At 49.1% G+C, this 23421-nt stretch overlaps 1 protein-coding gene across 1 annotated transcript in view; it reads right to left on the bottom strand.

Annotated features, from left to right (window-relative positions):
• LOC119441447 (uncharacterized) overlaps positions 1 to 21571 on the bottom strand; it is a 405033-nt gene extending 383462 nt beyond the window's left edge. The window contains exon 1 of the mRNA XM_037706064.2: positions 20697 to 21571. The gene's annotated coding sequence lies outside the window, so the exon portion shown is untranslated. The remainder of the gene's footprint in view (positions 1 to 20696) is intronic.
• Between the last annotated feature and the right edge of the window lie 1850 nt (positions 21572 to 23421).

Here is a 23421-nt window from a genome sequence, read left to right as displayed (position 1 = left end):
GACTCGCCGAACGACAAGAAAAGGGCGTGCTCGTGCGCGTATCCGGCCGTTATCGGCGCACGAGGTAGTATAGCGCGATTAATAGCTACAGAAAAAATAAAAGCAAAAAAAAAAAAAAAAGAAGCACGACTCCCAGGTGCGCGGCGCTGAATATTTTAGGGAGCCCAGCCGCCCCGTTCTCCCCTCGCTTCTCGGTCTCTCTCTCTCTCTCGTTTTCATCTCGGCAACTCCGTCCATGGGTGCGGTCCAGGTTTCGGCCTGATTAATGGACTCGGCCCGCAAGGGCGGCGAAGAAGACAAAAGAAATACCTGCGCTGCCCCCTTCCTCTTCCGCCATCACCCTTTCCCTCCACTCATCTGCAATCGCGCCGCGACCATTTCATAACCCCTACTCTCACTACCCCCCCCCCTCTCTCTCTCTCTCTATCCAGCTTGTGAGCACGCGTGCGGCACGCGTTATTCGATGCGTGTGTCTCAGAAATGGAGAGGAATGGAAAACAAAAGACTGCGTAAGAGTAAAGAAGAGCGAGATTGCGATAAGAGTCGAGGCCAGCGACGATTTGCGGACGGGAGGGAACTGGCGCGGCATTTACATGAACACTTCGTGAAGCGACGGCGACGAATGGAGGAAGATTAGTGCGCAGACGAAAGGCGATCGCATTAAGTGAATCTAGGAGGTTCTTCCCTCACTGCCTCCTTTTTTTTACTCCTTATGCTCATTTCCCTCTTTCTCTGTACCCCCCTCCCCTTATTTTCAGCTTCCCGAACGCGAACGAAGCGCACAGACGGCGTCATCGTTGCACGAATCGGTATATAATCGGTATATAATCCGACGAGAAAAAAAAAAAAACAGACATTAAACAACGAATCGCGAATCTGTTCGTGCTTCCTCGTTCTACATTTCATTTTCTTCTTATCTCTTTCGAGCAAGAGAGGATAACAGCACCTTTACGCCTCCAATTATTTTCCGTCAACCTCCAAGCAACAAACTAAACAAGCCTGACATGTATCTCGGCTACGCTCGAAGCTGAAAAAAGAAAAAGAAAGTCGCAGTTTCGTCCGAAAGGTGAAGCATCGCTTGGGATAGCAAATTAGTAGACAGCTATATGAAGTAAGGATAGTTGTTTTATCGGCCGTGTAAACCGGTAAACATTCGCTTACTAACAAAATAAAAACCCGCACAAGCAAAAATGAACACATCCCACTCAATGATCGCGGAAACTAGCTGTCAAAACGCCGCAGCTGCAGTGAGCGAATTGACTGTCGTGCTGCCTCTCGCTTCAACGCGAACTAAGCGGTGAAAGCACAGCGTACACGAAGCTATCGGCACTCAGCGCACTCTGTCGTCATCGCATTCCGCTTGCAAGATAGGACCCGCGCGCCATATGCGCAGCAGCCGCCGCAGTGGAACGCACCCCCCCCCCCCCCCCCCCCCCCGGGTGCATTGCGCGCGACGGAAGACAGCGCGCTTCATCCTCGCTTTCCTACCTTGCGCGCGCGACATTGAGCCGCCATCGTCGGCTCACTCTCACACTCGCACATACAGCATACGGCGCGCGACGATGATGTTACGGCTCTTGGACTTTATGCGGACCATCACGGCGACGGCGACGCCGGCGGCACAAATGCGCATGGACTGTGCATATAATTGTTGTCGCAATAAATGTGTGCGTACCGATATGAAGCAAAGAGGACAGCCTTCAGCATCCTTTGAGGCCACGCATTCGTCGCTGCCGCAAAAAAAAAAAACTATTCGCGCATACTAAAGACAAATATTAAGTCAAGCTAAAGTGATAGATTAGGCGACAATATTGACGTCTTTGTCGCGAACAGAACCTTAGTAATCGAGCAATTGAGGTAAATGCAGGACACGATTAGCACCCCCCCCCCCCCCCCCCCCCCCCCCGGGACCTTCAAGTACTTGTCTGACGACGAAGGCACTCCTCATTTAAATTCTGTCACTAGTACTCAACCAGTCGTTATAAAAACATAATTGTATTGCATTATAAGGCGAAAGACACAGCTACTTGTCCAGTGATATTTAAAAAGCCCAAGCACTCCGTACAGATGGTTAACCAGCGAAGCTGAAACGTGCGGCCCCGGTGTTTAGCAGTGGATTAATCCCGACGCTGTATTGAAGCGTTTCTTAATTATTGGTTATATGTTTGTGTTTCTAGTGGAACGCAAGCGCCAATGGCGGACGGATGCTGACCACAACGCCGAGCTAACTCGAGATATCGAACGCATGCGACAACGGCGAGCCGAGGAGCCCGCGTTGCGAGCAAAGCAGGTACGACGCAGAGAACGACGTCACTAACGGCGCTGCCAATGGCGCGCGCGCTTAGGTGCGTCGTAGAGAACGACGTAACTGACGGCGCAGCCAATGGAAACGTTTAGCGAAACATGGGACAAACGGTTTTTCGCTTCGCGTAGCCATATACAGCGTTCGCTGTAAAAAGAGAACTCATTGATACTACCCTTGACAACGACGCGGACGGTCGAAAGGTTTCGTTTTCGCTCGACTCTGCGCCGCCCTACGCTTTCGCGTTCAAGTACTTAGTTCCGTTATCGCGCAGTGCTATGCTGATATTGCTGGCTCGCGAAACTCGCACGAACTGCAAGTGGCAAAGAATTCCACTTCCATGTGATGTCGCGGATGTTGCCTGAACGGTCCACATCACTTGACCAAAAGCTACTGCAGCGGCGAATCCACCGCTCTCTCATGGCTCGAGTTTCTCTGCGGCGCGCGTTTGCGTTTTGTGCAAAAAACCTTACTGCCGTCAGTCGGGCGCCGTTTTCCTCACCGACGGCAGCAAATGGCGGTGATGGCGTATGCAAAATCACCCCTCACCGGTTGGGTTGCGGGCGATTTGCATTGCGATAAAGGCATTCGGACCCTTCAGATGGAATTTTCTCGTAAACTAAGCATTTCCTTGGCACGAAACAAGCGTTGCGAGGTTTCAGGAATGGTATTTAAACAGTCCACGTCCACTCAGTATTTGCCTTTAAGTGCACCGGCAAATCGCTGCATGGCGGCCAAATATAGAAACGCAGACACTGGCTATAATTATCGAGTGATTGTCTTCAAGGTTGTTTTTGTGTGCTTCCTGGGTATTTATTGCGGCAATGCAATAAGCATGGTGAGCTGCCAGAGTCGCTGCTTCATCGACAAATTGCTGCAGCAGTTTTCGTAAGGAGCTAAATGTGCAGGCCCTATAGCACCATCTGACAGAGTCGTGGCACATTGATCATAATCTATAATCGACATAATCAGAAAAAAAAAGGGGGGGGGTGGAGTTCAAATCATACGTTATACGCATCGCCGGTGCCCTTTGTATCTCAGGCAACATATATAATACAGGTAAAACAACGTTACTTATATTCTATTCCAAAAGAAAAAAAAAATATCTACTTAGGTAGATCGGCTGCTTTTGAGAATTATATGGGAAACAGCAAATTCCATTACTCTAGTCTATTTAACTTTTTTTTTAGGTAGAAGCACTTAGATAACAAATTGTTGTGTTTTTTTTTCTTCTTCTTTTCTTTATACTTTGCTGCCTCCGTTAAAATTGAGCACGCAGTACGAGGACTCAAGGCTTACTTTAGCGTGCTTAGTTGTTCCATGTGGCTAGCACTCACAGCGAGCGTTTGACTTCGCAAACCGCAGGGCACAAATCATACTCTCTAAGCTGCTTTAAGTGAAAGCCATTGTGTGGGAAGATTGCCAAGGGTTGTGCAGTTATTTCGGGTAACTTTATTCGATGCCGTTCCATACCGAACCTTAGAAACTCGGCAACAGACTAGTTACTCGCGCAAAACTTAGCTTAAAAAAAAAAGAGAGGGAAGGGCCTAATAACTTGTCTGCTTGACGGGTTTCGTTTCAGCACCCATATCAAATTTCACGAGAAACTGAATGCTCCAGAACATTATCGCCCAGAAGATCGAAAGATATGATAAAATTTCGTATGTCACGGGAAGTGTTGCGGACATTACTACCCGAGATGAAATAAGAAAGACTAGAAGCGAATATCCTGCACTACTGAGAAAAAGAAAAGAAGAACATCTTTCTTCCTGTGTCTAGCTGTCTCGAAACAAGATCTAAAGCGTACGAAGCCAAAAGCTCTAAAGCTAGGGCCCGAATCCACAAAAACGTTCTTACGCAAAAACTGTTCGTAGAAGCAGGTGTCTGCCAATCGTGGTGTTGGACATATATCCTTAACGAAGGCGGCTGGCCAGTGGCAAGCAGCACTTACGAACGAAAATCTTCGTGGATTCGGCCCCAGGTTTCCGGCTTTACGTCTGAAACTGATGTTGCATGATGTAGTGCATAAAGCCATATTGGGTAAGTATTTTTTTGTTCTCTTTTTTTTTCCCTAACGCCTAATAATCCAGACGCCTTGAGTTAAGCGAATAGCACCGTGTCCGTTGATGCTAGGCGAAATACGGTGTAACCCTTAGCGGTGACTCAGCGCCTATGACGTTGCTGAGCTCGAGGTCGCGGGTGCAGTGCCGAAACCGCGGCGGCCGCATTTAGATGGTCTCGAGATGCAATAACATTCGTGCACTTAAATTTACTCCCCCCCCCCCCCCCCCGCCCCCCTTAGGCATGCCTCATAGTCAGATCGTGGTTTTGGCACTTAAGGCCCAAGGATTTAAATTTAGTATCGGTACGCCTTCAACGCACGATATCAGATTCTAAATTGTGTATAGTGGCTCTCTTTTTCTTACACAAAAGTATTTTCCACATATGCAGCCGATTTCAAGCTGGCTATAGATGCAGCTGGTTAGGTGCAGCGCGGGCGTTTACTGCCCCTCCCCTTCTCCCCTTCTCTTTTCCTTCCAGCAGGTTCCATTTGCCATCACAGCTTTCATAACCAAGATGCCACGCTCTTACGGAAGCCGGCGCCATTGTCTACCTATGGGTCACGCGCTCATACACGCTATAGCCTCCCTTACAATGTCCATGTGGATTACAACACAACTATTACCCACAAGTGCAGTCCCGCTGGTTTTACACCCACCGATGAACAGAGGGGTCGCAGGAACGCGAAGCTCATATGCTTAACGTGTGCGCCAAATATTTTTCTGCTTGCGCCCGCGGGGAAAAGACGTATGTGTATGTGCGTGCGTGTCTGTCTGTCCGTCCCACCCACCCGCCCGCTTGTGTGTATGTGAATGTGCTTGTGTCTGTCGCTTGCGCAAGCGCTCACGGGAACCCGCTGTCACTAGTTTACGAGGTCGCATTTGGTAGTTATTTTGTTGCTGCGATTCTCATGGTTTCTTATCATGCCAGCCAACCGAGAGGCCGACTCTGGCGATAGTGCGAGCGAGGCTACGTGCAAACGGATAACAAGGGGCACGAAAATAAAACAAAGGAAGAGGAAAGCAATCGTTACAAAATGTGGCTTCTAAGCAAGCAGCCTAGGAATTCAACATTAAAGCGCATGCTGCAACCATTCATTCAGGGATAGGAGGACGTGCCGGCACCTGATGATCGCGAGAGGGCGTGTGCGTTGCGCGGCTTCTGCGGTTGACAGAGGAGCCGTTATAAAGTTAGAACGACTACACACATTGCCGCAGTTGCAACGATGTGATCGTCGGGTGTTGTCGCTGACGATGCGGCTATGCTCACTCGCACGAACAAGAAAGTTCGAATAAGAAAGTGGTCGTGCTAGCACTACCGCACGACCAGTCGCAGACACGCTCGGTGGTATTCATGCCCGAATAATTTCAACAGTCAATTAAACATAAACTCTGCAGACAACTACAGAAAGACAGCAAGTTTAAAAGAAGGCCTATAAGTTTGCGGATCACCTAAGTACGCGGAACAATATCCCACGGTTAGGTAAACAATAAAATGTAAAAGAGGAGAAAGTTACCATAATCATGCGGTTGGCTCAGTGGCTTAAGCAGGAGAGAGGGACAGAGGTGTAGGTGATAAAAGCAAGAGTGAATGATCAAAAATTATAGTGCTATACTTGGCCGCTGCAACATAAAGTCCCAAATTGAGAAACACATCAGTCTCGTCCAGGCGAGCGTTACCACGGAGAAGCGAAGAAAGCGTGCAGCAATGACACCGCTACAGCGACCGGGCTTAGCGCATCGCGAGGCGCACTAACTAACGCTTCAGCTGAGCGTGCACCGACGTTGCAACGCGCAGCTGCATGATGGATCTACCCAGGCGGCGCCGACGCATGACGCAAGCCTGGCGCACGCGCCCCGCGCGAAAACCTTTCTCAAACATCTCCCCGCCCGAGTCTTCGCCGCCGAGAACGTGACCATCAACGTGCCTTGATGGATGCGCGCATGGAGCGCTACGAAACAGGGACGTCGAGCGCGCCCGTGTCATCAAACGGCTATTGGGGAGCGTTACGCGATCAGTTAGGAGCGCATAAAGGACCCAAAGTTGCTCCACGTCGAAACGGAGACGCGACGCGGGGACGCTGCCGACGTGTATGGAAGCGCACACAATGGGACGTGAACGTCCGCGTGCCTGCGGTGCAAGCCAGAGATGGAGAGGACAACGTCTGAAAAACGCCAACCAAGCCGCTCGTAGGGATCTTTGCAGGATCACCCAAAATGGGTCGCCACGTTATTGACCGAAAGACATCTGCTCGTGATCCACAATACGTTTCTCGATATAGGATTTAGGTAGTCGCGCTTTTGAATGGCCCCGATATCCTAAACACTGCTAACGTAGCAAGTACATCAGGCTTGAGATTGAGCGGTTCGCGAAATGTAATTTCATCAGAGCTTCCTTCGCTGTGCAGCAAGTCGGTCATGCGCAGATGAATCAGAAAACGTTTTCACAAATGTTGTTTCTGCAATCTGGCTCGAGTTCGTTTACAAGCAATACGTGTGCGGCAATTCAGGAAGAGCTCTGAAGGACGCCTCGGGTCCTGCAATCGGACAAGGATATTAAGCCGGCACAGAGGTATATAAAGCATATTTTTGTTATTCTGGGATATGCAAGTCGGATCATCTGCACTTGCCAGCCACTCTCGTAGACGAGAGAGAGCAAGGAGAAAGGCAGGGAGGTCAACCAGAAGAGAATTACCCATTGATTCTACGAGATGACCTCGGACAGAGTGTTTACAAGAAATCCCACGACTGAAGTCTTGCTTCCAAACGCGAACACATGACACGTCATTGCGGTCAGGACAACAATAAACTGTTGACCATGTCCACGTGGATGCTTTTATCATTAAGAAATATTTTGAGCGCATTTTCTTTTTTCAATTACCGCCGGAATTCCCTCGTAGTCACAGCTGTGCAGAACTTATTCAAAGAAGTGTAAATTATACAGTGTTGCTTTTATTGGCGCGGCCAGGATGCAGCGCATAGACCAGGCAAGCAGCCATGCACCTTCGGGAAACCCCGTCAGATTCCCAATCATTTCTTAATCTCCCCCTCTCCCGTCCTCCTTTCTCTCTCACACACACACACACCTCTGACTCCTCTCTCTCTCTCTCTCTGTCTCTCAGGCGCGCACGCGCACACACACACACACACACACACACACACACGCAACGTACACAACGCACGTGCACTTTATATACCTCCAGCATCATCGAGCGAAGGCGCTCCTGCAAGATCCGTCTCGCAGCAGCCCATCCCACCTCATCCGGGAAGCTCCTGCCGCCGAGCGCGCTCGCGAGGCCCCGAAAGATGCGCGGTTAACGTGCAGCAGCCCTGTGGCTGGCTGGAGCGGCGAACAAAAGCGAAAGTGCGGGCCGCATTTGAAGGAGTGCTGCGCTACCTGGCCCCGCTGGGGGCGGACAGGTCCGGTCCGCCCGGCCGCAAGCGGTGTGCCCGCAACAGGTGCCGGCTCCGTCACCCCCGCCGGCAGATCGGCCAGAGCCATCCTCGCAGCCCTTAAATGTCTGAAGGCAGGGGGAAAGGGCAGTGGCCACTCGCGCGTGCGCGAAACCGCGGAGCTAATCTAGCACCGTTGTCATCGCGCGTGCAGGCGCTAGCGGTGAGTAATTGCTCGCCGTTTCATCGCGGTTTCCGCTTTCCCCGGCCTACAGAAGTCGACGCGGACCCGCGGATAGGCGGGCGCAGCGTCAACGTAAACGTGTTCTGGACTCGTAGATGAGCTGGTAGGCATCGCGAAGCAGGGAAGCACCTGCAGCAGGACCCTACTACGCAGAAGGGTTTGCTGACCATTTCAGTGCGGCGGCCTTCGAAGCCGTTGAACGCTTACGCCTACATCGTTCTTCAAGAGAGGAAGGAAAGGCAGGGAGGTTATTTAGACATCGTCCAGTCGGCCACCCTACGCGTGGGGAGTGAAGGACAGAAGACAGGAGGTCTTATCAATCACGTGCACCGGGCGAGCTGCGGCATATTTACAGTCCATCGCTCAAGTCCGTCGCCTTCAAGTGGTGCAGAACAGGCATTGTGGCTTTCCGGGCACACGAGGTGTGATTAGGCCAGGGTCTCGGGAATATAGGCAAAAGGACGTAAGTCTGCTCTTCTCAAGGCACTCCCAATACACTGGCTCTGATCACCGAAGCGGGGAACAGTGGCACGAGGGTACACATCAAGTTAATAATACGCAGCTGGCCGTATTTCCTAAGTACCCCTTCATTTCTCGCTCTTTCTCTTGTTTTTTTTTTTTGTTTTTTTATCAAACATTGTGCAGTGGCGCATCCCAGAGACAACAAAGACATGGAGGTGACCTAGCCAATGACTAAGGGCGGAAATAATGTAAAATGACATGAATCGTCCCGAAATACCGGCCCCAGGTAAAGTGAATTGAAAAGATACAGTGAAAAAAAAAAAAAAAAAAGCTTCGATGCTATGTACCGGGAGGATGCCGATTAAGATGCGTACAAGGAGGCTGATCCTAATCAGTGCACTCTGAATGCTTACCGACCTTCGCAATCGGACTGCGTGTAGTGGTAGCAACTAAACTTCAATCTGCAGCATCTGTGACACAGGTCACACTTTAGAAGTCACGTAAGCGTATGAGAGGGCGAAAGAAAAAATAGAAGAGAGGAAAAGCAGGGAGGGTAACCAGACGTACGTCCGGTTCGCTACCCTGCACTGGGGGAAGGGGGTACAGGGATGAAAAGAGAGAGAGGTAAGCGCATGAGTGTGCACTGAGATCGCATAACGCAAGGACTCAGGGCATAGCGCAGTTCTCCTGCACGCCCACGGCTCTGCGTACGTTGCCGAATGCGCACAACGTGCAGTATGTTCTTAATGCTGACTTCAGTCCCGGATGAAACATCCTGCGGGCGCGGCATCATAAGTTATACGCGACGGCGGTTGCGTAATGCGCCCGTTGCAAAGCCAAGCAAAAAACGCAACTAGGTACAGATAGCACGAATACGGCTCATTACCTTTTAGAGAGCTTTGTGTTCTTGCCAGCACAGCACTCCACCGACGCAAGAAATAAATAAATATAACAAAAGAAGTAAGTCAAAACGCACGAACGATCGTTTCACCAATGCGCTGGCAAGCCACACTTCAAATAAAATGAAATTCAAACTAAATTCTGGGGTACTACGCGCCGAAACCACGATCTCATATGAAGCACGCCGTAGAACAGGACTCCGGATGAATTTTGACCCCCTAGGTTTCTTTAACGTGCACCTAAGTTCAAGTACACGAGCGTTCACGAACTTCGCCCACATCAGAATGCGGCGGCCGCTGCGGGAATAGTTTTCGGTAGTACGTGCAACGTCATAGCCCCTATAAGCTACCGCGGCGGGAGTTTCAGGCAATTACACATCTCTACAAGTGCTACTGTGCTCTTCGGTGATAGCATGCGGTGATATAGTGATCGACTAGTGATTGTGCATCTGTGCCCCCTTTCTCTCTACTTTCCTATCACTTTACCTCCCCACTCTCCCTAGCGTAGGGTAGCAAACCGGACCTTCCTCTCCGGTTAACCTCCCTGCATTTCCCATTTCTTCTGTCTCTCCCCCTCTCTCTCTCTCTCCATTCATCACGGAAACACCAGCTTGTCATTTTATTGGAACACCTGTTACGCGAACGTAACGACCAGCTATTTGGAAGGCACCTGCTGGAATGACAGTCTCGGTTGCTACTCTTACCAGCACCTTCTTCACTAATTGTCAGCCATTCTGTTTGATAAAATATTCATTCTTAATCAAATCAATGGCTGGGCTCCATGCTGCCCAAGTCAGTCAGTGCGGTTCGAAAGTGCGCTGGCCTTCCTCCGTCTTCAGTACCTTCATCCTCTTTGTGTTTTTCCGCACAAACCGAACATAACGAGCTCTTAATCCGACAGCTGAATCATTGTAACGGTCCTAACAATACGCACTAATTAGGCTGGATAAAGCAGTGGAGTCGAGAGGACGCGGGTGGCAACGTATAGCACGGTCGGACAGGGTGCCTTCGTGAGAGAGGGGAAAAAAGAGAAAAAAAGAAAAAAATAAATAAAGAAAAAAAAAGCGCAATGTGCGCAGCGGAGCAGATATTAGACATAAATAAATCAAAAGACCACCGCTGCAACAGTTTGGAGCAGGAGAAGCGCTGGCCCAGCTCTCTCAATTAGACGCACGTAACGGGCCAGCAGCTGCGCAAGCAACTCGATGGAGTCACATGTCCGGCACTACAAAACGCCTCCTGCGATAAACAGCAGCAGCTGCGCGATTGTAGACGTCGGTAGGAGTCGCAGTCGGCGAACTGAGTCGAAGAATTGAGCAGCAAAAGTAAGAAATGCCAGAAGCTGGCTAAAACAAGAAAGCTCTGGCACGACTAAATAGCGTGACTCCGAATTTCGGAGGAATGGTGGCGGAAACAGCAACAATACATCCTCTAAGCAGAAGCACCCCTCTGTTTGTTATGTGACTCTCGTTTGTCGGTGCCGGCGGAATCAGAGCATGTGCTCTAAGTAATGCAGCGCATTTTGTAAGCAATACATATAACGCACAGTGTGATGGGATGCTGAGTAAATGTAAAAAAAAAAAGTCAATGCGTTTTTCTTACTAAGAAGTATACTCTCGTAGCTGCCGTAACAACAACAACAATAATAATATTAATAATAACAATAATAATAATAAGAAGAAGAAGAAGAGAAGAAGAAAAAAAGCACCTTTACAAAAGTAGCCGGCATACAAACCGTAGCAGAAATGTTAAAATGGCGCCTCATTTGATTTATTCATGCTTCTTAAATATAGTTTCTGATCCCGGAACATGGAGCAGTGGAACATAAAGTGCGTTTGCAGTGGGCGACATAAAGATACCACAGGACATACTGGAAGGCGTTCTCTAAGGGGTCGGCTTATATGCGAACATTGCAGGCGGGAAAGAAGTCCCGTTCCGCGTATCTTCATGGCACAAAGGAACCGCCGTACAGAACAGCACGACATGAAAGGTAACAGACTTACCTTGTAAGGAAGGCCGCGCTGAGATCACATATACGCAGCATGGTGGCGAAAACGAATCTTGCTTTAAAAGAACGGTCCTTACGATACGCCTTATGAAAAAGACACAGACGCGGGCATTGTCGCCGCAGTGAAAGTTGTATTTTAGAGATACGTGTATTGCCGTCTTGATGCTTCTCTGCGATTACTTCACAGTTTCTACGACACTTTCTAAATTTTATTTATCTTTGAGAGTCCTTTTTGCGTGTGTGTGTGTGTGTGTGTGTGTGTGCGTGTTTACTAACACACACACACGGAAAGATTCTCGGATGGAGCACTTATCAAATTAATTTGTAATATGATTGAGATAGTAATTGGGTGTGTGTGTGTGTGTGTGTGTGCGTGTTTACTAACACACACACACACACACACACACACACACACACACACACACACACACACACACACACACACCCAATTACTCTCTCAATCATATTACAAATTAATTTGATAAGCGCTCCATCCGAGAATTATTCCTACGGATCAGAACACCATCTTGATAAACACTATGCTCGGAACGTCCATTACAGTTGCAGTGGAAACGTGTCTGACAAAAAGGTGCTACCAGCTGTGGACTTGAGAGAAGCGGGCGGTGTGCAGACGCGCGGTTATAAGAATAGGTTATAAGAGGATTGGCTATTCTGTTTTCAACGCACACGCGCGTCCACTCTATATAATGGCAGCATCGACAGGAACATTAGCGAAAATTAAGCGATGCGGATGCAAAGGTTACACCTGCTGCGAGCGATAAAAGCGGCCGCACTTTTCTCTCCCAGCTACCAGCGCTTGTGTTCTTCGCTCTCTATATGTCGAACAATGCATGCTCACATACAGAGCGCGAGCTCGCTCCGAACGTAATGGTCGCTGCAGCGCTAAACACAAGAACGTATTAATCCCCGTGTTCATCTAGCCTCTAGGACTCAGTAATACCGCTGATAAAGTGCCACCCTCACGTTATTTCTTCTTTTTTTTTTTTTTCATCCCTTATCTCGCTTTCTTGTGTGCAGGATAGCAAACCAGACGTATACGTCTGGTTGACCTCCCTGCCAATCGTTCCCATTTTCTGTCTCTCTGCAGCAGTATACAAAATATGTGTAAGGTGCCTTCAGCGGTTACGTGCAGCGCATTTGCGGTAAACTTCACATTCTTACCAAAGTAATAGGAAAATGAAAGTGGAAGGAAAGAGAACTTGCCGCCAGTGGATGAAGATGTACGCAACCTCAGCGCGTCGTCCACTTTAACTGACCTACGGCGAGGGCAGGAGTTATATCTCCGCTTTCTTGGGCATTCCTGTGCATGTATTTACAAACGTGGCCCCGGGAGTGTTGGACAGGGCCACTGACGGTCGCGGCGGAGGATGTGGAACACCTACTATACAGCAGGTGTCACATAATTCGCGGCTTTAGGAGCAGACAATTGGCCAACAAGCTCTCCATATGCAATGAGTGAGTTTACCACACGGCTCACATAAGTTGAAAGCGTTCCAATAGCGGTTATTATAGCTACTGCTCTGAGTGTACCGTGAAATCACTTCGATATTTTTTTCTTTCTGTGGATTTTTTTTCTTTCTTTACTCACTACAATCTGGCGGTGGCATGCCATTACAATTTATCACGACACGCATTAGAAGCGCTTGCAAGATTGCCCACTTCGATTTATGCGGAATTAGATGGGTTCAGAAGTGTGTCCATGAACTGCAAGAGCAACTGTACTAACGATATCGCCTACGTACGGGCACCCCTGTGTTACGACAAGCAGCTGTCAAGTAGATAGCTACGACCAGCATGGCCGACAAAAAATGCAGGTGATCGGCCCCTTCTTAGAGATGTCCAAACACCGCCACATCGCCAGGGCCCGTATTTCCAAAAACGTTCTTGCGCCGGAACTATTCGCAACGGAGAATGTCATCCAAACGCGATGCTGGACACATTATTCGTGAAGCCGTCTGACCAATCGCAAGCGATTGTTCTGAACTAAGAGATTTGTGAATGCGGTCTCATATTCACGCAGTCGGAGTTACGATCCCCATAGCTGTATATCTGAACACATATGCATAAGCTGAGTATACATAATGCCCGCATAATGGTTACATCCTTTCGGATTAAAGCAGTATTTTTAACTGCGATTCATAGCGCGAAAACAACACAAGGACGAGGAAGAACACGGGACGAGCGGTCGCCCCGTGTTCTTCCTCGTCCTCGTGTCGTTTTAGCGCTATGAATCCCAGTTAAAATTACAATGACCTGCCAACACGCCCAAACTTCTTCCCTGTTAAAGCAGTAAGTTGCGTGATACATCGAATTACGTGCTACAGGAAGGGTTCGCCTTCAGTAACACGTCTCAATATCGTTATTCACTGGTGTGAGAATGCGCGCACAAATTCTGTCTTTGGATCCACCCAATGGTAACTGATTTTCGATCGACAAAGCAGCGTCGAGGCGTTGCCGTAGGGCACGGCTGCTCGATATCGGCACCACCATACGAAGGCATCATCGACACGTCGTGGTGCTGTAAGCTTCATGGCGAATAGTGGTACAATGAGTCCGGCGCCCCGAAGAACCGTCGACGCAAGCCTTCTGGCGGTACACACAAATATGGCGGTAATGTTGCACGGCAAGGAACGGATGTCCGTTTCACGCAGGACTGCAAGGACGGTCTCGTGGGCGAGTTTCTGCGCCGTGCGAGGCCCTCACGTTAGCGAAGACGTGGGAGCTCGTCCCTCAAAAAGAGCCGTGGAAGCAGGTGTCGCAAAGGCGAGAAGCAGGCTAGCGAGGACTGTTAGGGCAAGTGTTATGAAGTTGGGGTCAAGGCGGTATTTCACATTCCGTGACGCAAACGAAAACATCCTTACGCAATACGTTGCGTGATTCAGAAATAATAAGGGAAGTACGGATAAAATTCAAGAACGACAGCCATGAGTTCTTGTTGGCTCGTTTAGGTTGTAAAAAAAAAAAAGAATAAAAAGACAAATATGCCTACGTGAACAAATATATATATATATATATATATATATATATATATATATATATATGTATGTATGTATGTATAAAACACGCAACACCCGCGCAGAAAAAAAAATACAGGTACTCAAGCGCGCTTGAGCGACTCGCACGCAGCCGCGGGCGTTGTCATCACTCGTCGACGCATCCGTCCGAGTCTAATCCGATTCCGAATCGATGCCCCTCGTCGATTTATTCGCTTCTTTCTTTTTTTCTTTCCCCATCCCCTGTTACCCTCGCTTGGCTAGCGTGTAAACACGCAGAGCCCACCAGCGCGCCACGATTGATGAGACAGAAACGGCTCGTCGATGGCCCGCGGGATTCGCCGGCGCAGCGCACGCTACGGAAGCCGGCGCCGCCGAGGGCAAATGCGGGGGGAGGGCCGTTTACTGGTCGACAACACACGAGCGCCAACGAAGCCACCAGGTTTGGCCGAGTGGAACGGTTAGACACGAGCTCAGAGAGGTAGGTGTGTGCTGTAGGCCACCCGCAGACATATCTTCCACCCTGGCGCAGCGGATGCAGCGGCCCGCTGCCGCTGCGGCAGCACGAGCTCGCGGGGTTGACCACTTGACTAAGCCACTGAATGCAAACACGCCAGTACATCGAAACTTGGGAGCACGTTTAAGAACTCCAGGTGGCCGAAATTGCCCTGTTGAATATTCCACTATGACAACATTCGCTCACTCGCCACTCACCTATCTACCTACCTACCCGCCCAATCAATCAATCAATCAATTATCAATGATTCCTTTTTATGCTTAGTCATTGTTCTCTATAACTATGTTTCCACTTTGAAAGCACTTCTGTGCTTCTTGAGGACGACGGGCTTGTGTGAACGTTTGTGACTAGTAGTGCAATACCACACGCTTCAGCGAACTCACCGGTAATTTCCTTCTTTCCTTCCCTCCTCTCTATCCCTGTCATCTTTGTGTTCCCTTTCCCATTCCCTCGGTGTAGGGTAGCCAACCGGACGTTATTCTGGCTAACCTCCCTGCCCTCTGCTTTTCTCTTTCCTGCTTCCTTGAAGCCAACCACATCTCTTACTTTCCCGTGCAATTTGCTGGTGACCTCGCGATGCCATACTTCCAGGACACCATCACGTCATCGTGTGCATGGGCATTGGTGACCGCAACCGCCGAACTGGGGCCAGTACGGTAACCCCCTGGAGGGCGAGAACTCGCGCTAGTTGTGGCGCTATGTCGCTGTGGTACGAGCATGCGTTGTGGTACGAACATGCCATGTGTGACGCTATACGGGACTACATGAGAAAGCCAAATGATCAGCACCGCGGACCCTTGACAGCCCAGGGGAGCGCAACGTACAAGAGCTGGTACGGAATAACAGTAACCCGGGAATACCGGGCGTGGAGCATCTATGGAGAAGACCGGCAGGTATTTAGGAGTATACATATTTGGCTAGTCTAGAAAGAAAGGGAGGAAATGAGAATAGATAACAAGAAAGAAAATAACGAAATATGTGAGGAATGCAATAGACTGAACATACTGCCGATCACAAGCTCTCGCTGCGAGAGGCCAATGCGAGATGTCGAACTTTTGAGGCAGGAAATAACCACCCAGTACTGTAACTCAGTTCGCTACACCTTACTCCGGAGCTGTGTCTGATACTCTCAATGAACAAGCCTAAAGTAATTGCCCTCGTCGAAGTTCGCACACTGTTCCTCGCCACTCGGGCCGCTTACACGGAAACTCACGTGGACAGCTTTTGAAGAAGTGAAATGGGCAAGAGGGGCAGTAGCCTTTTCTTCTTAATCTAAAGAAATAATAAACAACAGGAGCAGCGCCACATTTATACAGTAAGGGTCGAAAAATATCGGAAGGAAATGGAGGAGCAGGAACAAGAAAGCAACAGAAAACGAAACAATTTGTAACGCGACCACCACGGCGGAATGGCGTGGCCAGCGAGCAGCCGAACCCCGCAGAATGTCTCCACAAACGGTGCAAACAAGTCAACTCGCCACTGCGTGTGTCGCGGACCTCAAAACTTGGGCGCCGGCCGGTAGCTGTCTCGAAACATACTGGCCTCCCTGGGATCCATTTGTCCCGCTAGCTTTACGCCGTGTCAGACCAACGCACGCGGCGAAACAATTTTTAACGCGCCCGGACGGAGTGATTAATGGTCGCTTTCCGGGAGTGGTGTCCGCTCACAGAGAAGGAACCTTCTTTATTGTTTTCTCTTTCATTTCTCGCTTTTTCCCTGTAGTGTACGAGACACACGCCGGAGGCTCCGAAGTCTAGGGTGTATCCTGAACGACACGTGAGACAGATGACGTATCTGCAGTTGTCGCGGCAAACAGACCGACCCCCGCTGTACGGGTTTCCTGACGGGGGAACCATTCGACCAAACGCCGCCAGTTTTATCGCTTCATTTCAATTCACTGCCACTGTAGAAGAGACGCATCGGCCAAAACCCACTGTGATTGTGCCAGTACGGGCGTGCAGTTCGGTTGAAACGGCGAGTAAATGCTACTATTACAGGGTGCCTTTATATAAGCCGACTTAAGAAGACTTGTCGAATGTGCACAGAAAAGCTAGCGACTAAAGAAAACCTAAACCAATCCCCAAACCACGAGGTCAACGTTGAACTGCCCTTTCCTTTTACCTCTTTCCCTTACCGCAGTGGATAGGGTAGCAAACCGGACACTCGTCTGCTTGACCTCCCTGCATTTACTCTCCTTGGTTTATATCTCTCTGCTCCTTGTATCACGTGATACGTTCTGGACATACAGTGAACACAAAATCTTAATCTCGCGGAGCTGCATTAATGCAACAAAGAATTGGCGAAGAAATCCTGGCAGCCTTCGTAAACGGATAAGATCGCCCTGTGTGCAATGCATGAGAGGACATGGCCCACTTCACCTTCTTCTGAAACCCCTTTACACGGTCCTATACCGCAGTTGGGGCAAGTCTCTGGCTAAAACTTCAAAATTTTTATCTACGAACTGTTCGATGCCTCCGTTGGGGGCATGGTAATAATCCCCGAGACGGCGAAATATGGCAGAAAAGCTTTCCGATACAGCTTTCTTGTATTCTCGCTTTTTTCCCCTCTTAGAAGTGTCGAATTTTCTCTCTCTTTTTTTTTCGGATAATGGTGACGGCCGGTGGTGACAGTACGGTTGCGAGCAAACGCACAAGACTTTCGAAAACAGGTGAAAATTCTCATCTTACATAGGCTAGTATGCCGCGAGATGAACATTGTATAAGTAATACAGCTGCGGTGAAAACGTTTTCACGGTCTAAAAAGCTGCATATACCCAATAGAAATATGAATATCACCTGTAATACAATTGATCACGATTGCGCTGAACTTTGATTGTAACATAGAGATCATAAACTCCATAACGATTACTGAAACTTAAAGTAAACCCTTCCAAATTCGTAAAGATTCCGTTCCCTTTAAAATGCGTGTAAAGAAAAATAAAAGAACAGGAGCAGCGATCACCGATCGAGCACCATGGCGGGCTATCAATTTTAAAGCAGAAGCCAAATGTGTTGCAGCAGACGTTTGAACAATTTCTGGCGCATTTCAGATACAGTCGTTCGTTAAGCGCTACCTGCCTCATCAATCGACGTCGCACCCAGTAAGCTCTACTTCACCTTCTCATTCAGAGAATCCACATTCTTCAGCGAGTGAGCTTTAAATAAGAGGCGGTAGGAAGCGACGTAGATTCCTTTCACTGACGAGCTATTCGGCGGACAAAGACGCTTCAGCAGCAGAATTAGGCGTACGAGTGCAGTACGAACAATGCACTGAACGTAGGCACGTGCGAACGCAGCGTCAAGGGCATCTTTTTCAGGCTTTCACACAAATCTGAACACAGTGAAAAAATTGCATGCAGCGAACTGTACGGGAACGTTCACTTTGTTCGGTAACAAGGCCTCGCGGCGCTTCCATTATACATATTTGTACACACCGCATTAACACCTCGAAATTGCAAGAAGCGACAAAAACGATGGTGTTTAAAGCGTGCCTCACGCATCTGAACACATTTACGATTAAACCTGCGCTAGGAAACGTTTTAATATGCGCGAATCATGCCACGACAATTTGGTGAAAAGCAGACGTCACAGTGATTAATAACGGTGCGAGTAAGTGAGCGACTGCCTTTCTTCGCTCTTCTTTTGACAAAAAAAAATATTATGCCAGCCAAATAGTAAATTTTGACTCAGTATTGAAATATTTCTCTAATATATGACTTGGCGTAAGTGCATTTGTGGACGCAGAAAAACTCCGCGACAAATTCCAAATATTAGTCTGTTCTGGACGGCGGTATGACGTAACGATTCGGTTATCTCGATCCTACACCGTTCTTATTATCTATGGCACAATACCGGCCGATTCTGCTGATAACGTGTAGGGCTGGTCGGATCTACCAACGAAGCGCGAAGAGGGAGAAAATTGCAATGGGATGCTTACATTACCCTGGTGCCGGTGTTTACTGTCTCTAGTGATGCTGAAGGTGGCATGAAACACTAGTGCGACTAAATTTCCACCACACAGAATTAATTCCCATGGGAAAGCGATAACGAAGCGCGCCCTGGCGGCCGAGACTGAGTAGACGACACTTTGACAGACACGGACACGCAGCGCTTAAGAAATAAGAACCCGTGCATTCGACAGCCAACCCGTGATTGGCTGTCGCCAGCTGCCGCTTCCGCTCCAGGGGACGTATTACGTAAGGATTCTTTTCGTCCGATGCTATTCGTTTCTCATCAGCGGTCCCGCTGAGTGGCCGATCTCGGCGATCGCGGGGGCGCGGCTTCGTGCGAGCCGAGGACGATGGGCAAAAAAAAAAAAGAGAGAGAGAGAGAGAGAGAGAGAAATGAAAAGGATCGTTACATAATACGAGCACAGTGTAATCTCAGCACGGTCCCATATTCCGAAACTATGCAGTGTCTGCGCACCCGAGGTGATCAACTTGTAGGCAAGCAGATGAAACCAAAACTATACTGAACAAAGAATCATGATGAGAACGGGGATGATGCGAGCGGCTAGTAGAGGGGAGCATTTATGGAGCAATTGCAAGAGCTAGGTCGCCGCGAAAGTACATATCCACTAAGGTTTAGCGACGAACACGTTCATATAGTGACGGTGAAATTGAACAACTAAGCTTGGAGTTAATATTCTTTGCATGAAAGGAAAAGCAGCACCAGAACACTCAATACCAGTTTGACCTATAGGCCGCCATAAGAGTGGATGCGTTACGTAAGTAAGTGTCGACAGCGTACCTTTTGAAAACGGCGGCTCTTAAAAAAAATAAAGGTTATAACGCTCCGGATGTCTCGGTATTCCACGTGAAACAGAAAATCGCCCTAGAGACGTGTATGCGTGACCACTGTGCCGCAGCGTATACAATACAAACTGCACCCTGAAATTACTACTGAAGCTCACTTCTATACTTTCTCTGTCCCGAGAACTTGTGAGACCGACGGTATCCCGGCAAATGGCCACGTAAAACCGGTTGCTGATATACAAAGCAAAAAACAGTCGTTGCAGAAACCTGGCACAGACAAATCCCAACGCTATATCACATATAACTGTCAACTTTAAGGGCAAGGTATGCGCAGATATTAACGAGTTACGGTGAAATGAACCGTTGCATAATCGAATAAAGAAGTCGAATCCTGGCTTCTTCAAAAGCCAGTGAAATCGGTAATCAAATGAAATCAAATGGCAAAATTCCACTATATGCAGATGTTTTTTACACGGCTCGGAGTGATTGAATTGCTTATTAATGTCAACCAAAACTACGTACTTGCCTTCTAATTTGGTATTTTCTATTTGTATAATCACGGGCGATTATCGATGCGCGCAAAAGCGATGTGCCTCGCGAGTTCGCGCAGCGGAAGCGACTGCTACCGCGACTGGATGCGACACGGAGCTCGACGTCGAAAGCGTCGACGTCTTCTGCCACAAATGGAAACCCAGATCGCGCCGAGGACCTGAACTTTCATATCGTCCATGCTTGAAAGCCGTAATAATGGTCGTATATTTCGCAGTTAAATATCTACGATGAAGTCCTTCAATGGGGGCCTCGAACATCGCTTTGCGCATGCTAATCGCATAATTTTTGCCGTTGTATTTTTTTAACATTGCGTCATTATATGAACACGAGAACCAGATTATCAGAATATAACGGTCGAATTTTCAAATATTACGAATGATGTTTGCTGGAGTGCGCAGTATTTCGTTAGTGCGGTCAGCGACGCAAGCAAGGCTCTCTGAATTCAGAGTCACGGCGCCAGAGAAAGTGCACGGCTTATTTGCGCATACCAACCTGAAGAACGGCCTGGCCGAAGAGTCCGGTTTGAAGTTGCCGATTCGAAGAAGTGCGGTGGAGGACAGATGCCGGTTCCGGGCACAGAGCAGGGGCAGCACCCCGATGTGGGTCCTGTGTACGGTCACCGGTTGGGTTCACACTTGAGGCGTCGGCGCCGCTCGCGGGTTTCCAACACCAGCACAGCGGCAAGTCCGCCGCTCAAGACGCGCGGTAGTCGACTGGGCGAGCGATCGTCGCTGAAGTACGCTCTGAAACGCATCCTCCAATTTTTCTGCATTTCAATAGGACAGGCTCGTTGCGTCGCCTCTTCGCTGATGCGCTTCAGCGAACTCTGTCGACGATCTGTCCCGTCCGCACCAGTGGAGTGATTCTGACACAAATCCGAACTTGGGCGATTACTTTATATACGAGATGTCGCAATGCTGACGGCGCAGATGCGGGAGAAAGTGTCCCTTCAGATTTTCTTCTTTCACAAGCGCGATGATATTTATGGGACAAACTATTCTATCCATACACGGTCCCTCTCCTCAGCGATGTCCGGCACAGGCGCCTCGGCTTACGCTGCCGGTACTGCAAGTCCTGCGATCAATGAGCTGGCCAATAACTGCCGAAACTTTCACACTAACTGCAGAAAGGAGTCTTGCAAGAAGTACCGGGTCGGGTTAATCCCACGTCCGACCCTGTGAGAAACGTCGGATCCGCGCAGTGCACACCACGCCTCAAACTCTCCAAACCGACGGTGTTGGGTCTCTCTGCCCCTGGCCGGAAGAAGCGCGGCGCCGAGTCGATGCAACAGCGGCTCGCCGACGCAGAGCGAAAGAGTGGCGGAACTGCGCAACCGCCCACGAGGCCCTCAACTGCCGGACTGATCGGGCCGGTGGACGACGATCGTCTGCCGACGCTGGTCGCGCGCCGGACGGTGGCGCCACCTGGCCGCCAGCGCCGCGGCGGCGTTGCCAGCGTCGCGGGCGTAGCGCGGACGCATGCGCCCTCCTGCCGCAATTCCCCCTTCACGCCCTTCTCTCGCCTCCACGGGGCAGCCCTCGCCGCTCCTCCCACGCGCTGCCCCTTCCCCCCATCGCATTGTGCAGCCCTCTCCCAGCACGGGCCGCGCCGATCGCCGGCACTGTGCAAGGGCCATCACGGGTGGTCATCTCATGGACGGTGCCGGTATCGGTCCCGGAATCACAGTACGGTACGCCGTACGGGCGAACCGGCAGTGGCCGGCGCACTCAAAGAATCACGACTGATTCTTACACATGTGCGCAGGCGCAGGGGCGACGTAGACGTACGGTCAGGGAATTGGACTTCTTACTAGAGCACTGCACGGGGCGGATTTTTCGGCCCGAGCCCGGCCCAGGCCCGCTTTACAAATCCCGAGCCCAGCCCGGGCCCGTAATACAGAGCCCGAGCCCGGCCCGGGCCCGGGCGTACATGACCGAGACGAGCCCGGGCCCGTGGTTCCAAGCCCGGGCCCCACCCAGGCCCGTGTTATTGAGCCCGGGCCCGGCCCGGGCCCGGGCGTTCATTACTAAGCTTAGCTAGGGCCCGCGTGTGCATGACCAGGCCCGTCCTGTAAGAAAAAAAAATCTTTTTTTTTTACTTACAGATTGTACCGTATCTTTCAGCCTCACGTTCTCGAGGTTTAATCAGCTGCAGTATATAAGCAATAAAAGGCCGAAATCTTTGTTTCTCTCACGGGAACATCAGTAATCCGGCCCATTGCCTGTGTTGCTATTTTTCTGCTGGTACCCATGCACTTACCTTGATTTGTACGATATGGTTCTATGATGTCATTTAGTATGCAAATATACAGGGTGTTTCATTTTTGCTGAACCAAATTTTTAAAAATTGCCTGTTGCAGATTGCACAATTATATAATAATCCTTGATCTAAACTACTCGATGAGGCGGTCATTACTTCCAGGAGAAAACAGAACGCCTAATTGAAGAATTAACATAATTACGCTAAATAACTTTTCCGTTAATTATTTTACGGCACATCTTTCAATCTACGAATTATAGCCGCTGAGTTCGCAGGCGTATCCACTTGGAACGAATTCTCAGCACTGAACCAGTTTCGAGATAATAATTTTCAAAGTGTCCGACGAAATCAATCAAATCAAATCAATTTATTCTCCAATTTACATGCTTGACGGTCATTTTGGAATAAAAGCTACATACGTAGCTTGACGTGACCCAAAACACCAGGCAAGGCAATAGTACGTCAGCAAACAGTGTGCGCACATGTACAATAATTCACATATTATTCCAGCTGTCGCTGGAATACCTCACGGACGAAATAGTTATGAACGGAAAAACAGAATATTTCCGTCACGGCGAGTTAAGAGAATTGGGAAAAGTTTTAACAGAATGCATTTTAAACCACACTACAATAGCAATCATCATCATCATCAGCCTATATAAAATATACAGTAGCAATACTAGCTATACAAAACAAGGCAACACCAGCTATACAACATAGCATAAGACTGAATTTTACAAGATTAACATTTGCTAATAAAACGAAACAGGATGTACATTATATACTCAGAGCCATACACGAAGGGAGAATAATAATCACATCAGATATATTACAAGCTACCAACGTGTGGGCTGAGTTCTTTCTTACTGAAATTATCGACATTTTTGTATTGGTTCAAAGTGAATGGTAGGTTATGTATTAATGACTGATGCTTATAGAGTGTTCGGAAGTATGGAAT

Source organism: Dermacentor silvarum, chromosome 2 (genome assembly GCF_013339745.2).
Source record: "Dermacentor silvarum isolate Dsil-2018 chromosome 2, BIME_Dsil_1.4, whole genome shotgun sequence".
In the NCBI taxonomy this organism is placed as follows: Eukaryota; Metazoa; Arthropoda; class Arachnida; order Ixodida; family Ixodidae; genus Dermacentor; species Dermacentor silvarum.
Note: the sequence above shows the minus strand (reverse complement) of the source record. Positions and strands in the feature narration are given on the sequence as shown.